Source organism: Chrysochloris asiatica, unplaced genomic scaffold, assembly GCF_000296735.1.
Source record: "Chrysochloris asiatica unplaced genomic scaffold, ChrAsi1.0 scaffold00144, whole genome shotgun sequence".
Lineage (NCBI taxonomy): Eukaryota > Metazoa > Chordata > Mammalia > Afrosoricida > Chrysochloridae > Chrysochloris > Chrysochloris asiatica.
Window position 1 is genome coordinate 2758979 of NW_006408662.1, and position 6132 is coordinate 2765110.

Genomic DNA, 6132 nt, shown 5'->3' on the forward strand with positions numbered 1-6132 from the left:
ATATATGCATTCTTTTGCTTCTCAGACATTTAGCTTATCCATTTTCAGTCTTTATTTCTTGCTAGTTAGCATTCAAAGATGTAAATATCCTTCAAAAATACTGTTTGAGCTGTATTCCACAAATTTTGGTAATGTAATATTCTAGTTATCACTGAATTATAAATACTTGTAAAAGTTCCATTATAGTTTCAACTTTGACCCATGAGTTATTGAAAAGAAGGTTGTTAAATTTCAAATTACTTATATTTTTAGTTATCTGTATTTTCTGATTTTTTTACTTAATTGCATTTTGGTCAGAGAATGTTTTGTATGTGTTACTAATTCTTTGAAATTTGTTGAGGCCAGAATTTTAATGATTTTCTCACGAGTGTTTGAGAAAAATAAGTTTTCCTACTGTTGAATGCTGTGATTTCTATATACAAACCGACTCCACGGCACATAACCACCAACCACCACCATTCAAGGAGCTCTGGCGACCCTGCGGGTTAGATGTTGGTTGTACTGCTAACCCCAGGGTCAGCTGTTCAAAACCAAGCTCCTCAGGAAGAAGATGAGGCTATTTGCTCTTGTTGCGATTTACAGTCTAGGAGACCCTACAGAGGGTTTCTCTGAGTAGGAACTGACTCGATGGGACTGGGTTTTAAAACCTATCTTAAATGCTGTTCAAATCTTTATTATTTTAATTTCTTAAGTTTGATCTTGTTACTAAGAGATGAGTGTTAAAGTCTCCCACTCTGCTAGAGTGTTTGTTGATTTCTTTTTTTTTTTTTTTATTTCTTTTGCAATTCAATCTTGCTTTATATACCTCAAATCTGTCCACTGTTATCATTTTGGAATTAGTATACTTGACACAAGCAGTCCCCAGGTTATGAAAGTCTAACTTACCTACAACTCATACTTAGGAACCAACCAATCACCATAAAGTCTATTCTACTAAACAGTTGAGGTATGTGCAATGTTTTTATATAACACACAGTTGATTATTTGTAATGCACATAAAAAACTATTATTTCTACTATATTATTGGTAAAGATATTTTAGTGTATCTGGGTATGTTTCTTTAATTTCTTTTTATCATAAAGGTATATTATATTAATATTTTTTTGTATTCATAAAGACAAGTCAAAATAAATTGTAATGAGGTTCCAGTTCATATGTGCATAGGTTTACTGCAAACAAACACGTTTAAACGTATCTCTGCATCAGTGGATAACTGCAGACAAGTTTTCTCAGTAATGCATTGGTTAATCTCATTGTTATTGCTATTATGAAGTGCTGTCAAGTCAGTTCTGGCTCATAGTGACCCTGTGTAGGGTTTCCAAGGAGTTGCTAGTGGGCTTTAACTTCTGACTTCATGGTTAGCCATCCAGTGCTTATCCTACAGCACCAAACTCACCAGGACTCCTTAGTCTCATCAATGTTGTTAAGTGCCGTCAAGTTGGTTCTGACTCACAGCAACTCTGTATATGGTTTCCAAGTAGTAGCTAGTGAGCTTGAACTGGCGACCTTGTGGTTCAAATCAACCTTGCAGTCCAGTGCATTAACCCATTGTGCCACACCAGGACTCCCTAATCTCACTGTTGTTTGCTGTTGTGTGCTGTCGAGTTGGTTCCAACTCATAGTGACCCTGTATAGGGTTTCCAAGGAGTGGCTGGTGAGTTTGAACTACCAACCATGCAGTTCAAACCAACCTTGAGGTCAAGTGCTTATCCTATTGCGTCACATCAGGGCGCCACACTAGTCTCATTGGGTGGTGGTGGTGGTGTGTGGTGGAGTTCCGACTCACAGCAACCTGCATAGGTTTTCTGAGGCTGTAAATTTTTATAGGAGCAGAAAGCTTCATCTTTCTCCTGTGGAACAGCTGGTGGCTTTGAACTGATGACCTTGTGGTTAGCAGCCTGACTCGTAACCACTACACTTACCAGAGCTCTGTAGGGTACCTTAAAAAAAAAATGTTCAATGAAAATAGTGACTTCCAAAAGGATTCGCTGGGCCAGTTATAGACAAACAGGTCATCTCAGAAGGTTATGGTAACTGGGTGGTTTTTTTCTCTCAAAGCACACAGGACAATCATGGGAACTAATCAGAAAGAAGTTTTATGAAAGTGGAAAACTGCATCGGTGAGAAAAAGGCCAGAAAAGGTTCATCAAGGTATTTATTTCCATCATGACAATGTGCCTGTTTGTTCTTTGAGGGAAGCAAGGGTTTCTTTGGGGAACCACACCCCATCTACCCTACAGCCTTGCTCTTCAGAATTCTTTTTGCTTCCAAAATTCAAAGAACATTGAAAAAAAACACAATTTGAGACCCTCAAGGATGTTCAAACTGTCATTTTGTTGCTGTCAATTGAAGAATGCAGAATTCTTTGGAGAAAGGTGACAGAAAAACCTCCTTCAGAAGCGTCCAGACCTACATGTCCAGACCTAGAAGGAGGAGCTGTTGAGAAGCCAAAGCTTCACATTTAGGCATTTTGTTAACATCAGACATTTTGATTTTATGGCAGTACTTTTTTACTTACCTTCATTAAAAGTTCTTATACTACCAGCATGGTTGTTTGTTGTTGTTAAGTGCTGTTGAGTCAGTTCTGACCCATAGTGACCCTGTATAGGGTTTCCGAGGAGTGGCTGGTGAGCTTGAACTACTGACCTTGAGGTTCAAAACGCCTTTGCAGTCCAGCGCATTAACCCACAGTGCCACCCCAGATGCCCAGCATATTCTGGGAGAAATCAGCACATAATCTAAGCCTTCCATGACTGGTTGAAGGCTTAGACTTTGTGCTAATTTCAGGAGTTCAAATAACACATGACATGCTTCCTGAGAAGGTTTACCCTCAATGCAATTTAATAAAAGTAAATGACTGGATTCATTTACTCTCCAGCATATCAATCTCACTTTACAGAAGAAAGATCGTGAGAGGAGACCGAAATCAGACTATCAGTGGACACAACTTGAATCAAGGCCTGCACCAGGATTACTGGGATCCCAACAGTAGCTCAAACTGTGCCTGATAAAGCTGGGCAAAGATCACGGTGTGGTAGGTGCATCAAAGTGAGTCCTCGTATTAACACGAGAGCTGGGTGAATGTTCCTGCCACCTAATGAGCTAATGGATGCAACTCAGTTGTTGACATGTTGAATTTGAAGTGCCCAGAGAGCAGTCAAATAGAGTTCTCAAAGGAATGTAAACTCTGAGGAATTTCAGAGACAATCTAATGGGTGATGGGAACAGCAGCTCAGGACATATTCTGAAAGAACAAGCATAAAAGAAAGCAAATAAAAGTTAAAAAATGATGGCAGGATGTTCTACATCTTACTTTAGAGAGTAACAACTGTGATCTTATAAGCTCATGAGTGACCATCTAAGGTCTCTCACACGCAGAAGAAATGAAATAAGAGTGATGAAAATTGAAGATGCTGGAATCAATGAATCCAATGAACTAATGGACCATGTGGACATCAATCTCCAAGTCTCTGAGACTAGAAGACCTAGATGGTGCCTGCTACCAACTGCTCTGAAAAGGATCACATTAGAAAGTCCCAAATAGAGTAAGAGAAAATGTGGAACAAAACTCATAATTATAAAAAAGAACAGATTTACTGGTCAGCAAGAGATTGGAGGTACGCAAGACTACGGCCCTCAGTCACATTCAGGGCTGGAATGGAACTCACCCTAGTGGCCTAATTGTCAGCCAAGCAATAGACAGCTATACGGTGGTGGTGGGGCAGGGAAATGGGTAGCAACACTAGTAAAGTACACTCTACATGGAATGGTCAACCAGTCAAGATTACCTAAGGACAAAGTTCAAAAGAATTGGGAAAGAGGTTGGAATGGAAATATGAACCATAAGGAGGAAGTGGTATAACTGTTGTTACATGGAAGGGATTGAAATCATTGAGATAAAACAAAGTATATAATTTGTTGAATGAAAATCTGATGATTGTTTACCTAAACCTTCACTCAATTCACAATAAAAGCCTAAGGAAAAAAACAAAACAAAAATTGCCATCTCAAACTTGCTCAACTGTGGGGCACTGGGCCAAGCAACATCATTCAGCCTCTTGGCATACCTTGACCCTGCCCACGCTGCTAGGAACAAGAGCCAATAACTTGGATGGAGTTTGCTGAGTAGGTGTAAATGTAAGAATCATACACAGTCACAAAGGAAGGTATCTCCCACAAAGATCCCAGTAGACAAGTCAATTATTGTCATCAGCAATCAACCGATACTCCCTAAAAATGGGATTTGGATCCTTAAGATTATTGAAGACTTCATCATGACATAGCTGGTCAACTATGGCTTTTCTAGTATCAGAGTGTTGAGCCCAGCTGCAAACACACGAGAAGGTAATACTAAGTAAGAAACCTATGCAAAGAAAAATCTCAGATCAATGGATGCCCAGAAGAATCGCTTCATGCTGTAGAAGACAGAATTACAAAGGCATATATTTCCGGTTTTCCTACAGACATTGCAGTAGATGAATGAATACACCTTATGACCAAAATTAAGGAGCCCTGGTATCATTGCAGGTGAGGCATTGGGCTGCTGAGTGCTAGATTAGTGCATTAAAACCACTAGTTGCTCCAAAGGACAAAGACGAGGTTGTTTGCTCCTGTCAAGATTGATAGTCTCACAAACTCTATATAGGGTCACCATGAGTCAGATTTGACTTAATGTCAAGAGGGTATGTCCAAATTTGGCTTTTTTTCTGAAAGATTCTCAGACAGAAGAACTTAGGTTCAAGCTTTACAAAGACAATTAAGGAACCCTTGAAGGAGATGAGTTATTTGAAGAGGGGATCTGTAGATCTTGCAGTAGTTCCTTTTGGGTGAAGATGAATCTGAAGCTACAGATTGCATGTTGAAGAGGCCGTTTCACTGGAAGGGGGTATAGGGTGCTTCCCAAAGAGAAGGCATGCAAAGTCTACAAGCAGCAGCTGTCTCCACAGTTGGATCATCCCAACTTTACCACAGACGAGCTGTGATTTCAGAAACCTTTCATCCTTTGGATTTTGAGGATGGTCTATCAGTGCGAACTTAGGTCAGAAAAGACCAGCACGTAGCCTGTTGAAAGTTTGGACAAATTAGGAAGGAACTGCTCTTTGGTAGGCTCCCAGATAGTACAGTCTCTGCGTCCTCAGTGAATGCAGAAGTCATTATTTTTTGAAATTGTATTGAAACCCTCAAATGTATTTTGTTGTTGTTGTTGTTAAGTGCCATTGAGTCAGTTCTGACCCATAGTGACCCTATATAGAATTTCCGAGGAGAGGCTGGTGAGCTTTGGTGGCTGCCAAGTCACTGTTTAAGCATGGTGGCACTACAGAGTACCGGTTCAGGGGATTTGCCAAAATGCCCTGGCCACATAGGGCATTCTGTGAGCATACTCTGAATACTAAGCTGCAACTGCAACAGCATTTAAGGAACAGAGAGATGACAAATAGCTTGAAATAAACTAATGATGGGAGATAATTTGAAGAGCCTCATGAAAAATATGCTAAAGAAGGTGACTGAGAAAAGAAATTTAAAGAAGACAGTTCCAAGGAAGAGTCTGAAAGAGGATGGCCCCAGACAGAAGAGAATAAAAAAAGAAAAACCTCAAAAACAAACAAACAAAAAGAAGAAGAAGAAAATTAGCCTGAACAAATGTCTAGAGAGGATAAGCCTGGGATGGACTCTGAAGATTAGGGCAACCTCAATAGCAATGTCTCAGAAAGAGAATTTGAAGACTGCTCAAAATTACAGTGGAAAGAGGGCTCCAAAAACAGTGAATGGGATGCTATCAGATAAATGCCATGCAATGTCCATCGTTACCAGTACTTAATCTTATTAAACAGATGCTAATTAGCCATGGATGGAGTCCTGATGTGGTGCTATGGGTTAGTACGCTGGACTGCACCATCGCTTTGAACCGCAAGGTCGGTGGTTCAAGCTCACCAGCCTTGGAAACCCTATACAGGGTCACTATGAGTCAGTATCTACTCGACGGCACTTAACAACAACAACAACAAATTAGCTATGGAATGAAAAACTTCATGGTCTGAGTGCAAGCCAACAAGAAAGCTAGATTAAATTCAAACAAAGCACAAACAAAATAGGTGGCCAGATTAAAATTTTCTATTTAAAAAAAAAAAAAAA

At 39.8% G+C, this 6132-nt stretch overlaps 1 protein-coding gene across 1 annotated transcript in view; it reads right to left on the bottom strand.

The window, feature by feature from the left end:
• NQO2 (NAD(P)H dehydrogenase, quinone 2) overlaps positions 1-6132 on the bottom strand; it is a 21608-nt gene that overhangs the window by 1046 nt on the left and 14430 nt on the right. The window lies entirely within an intron of this gene.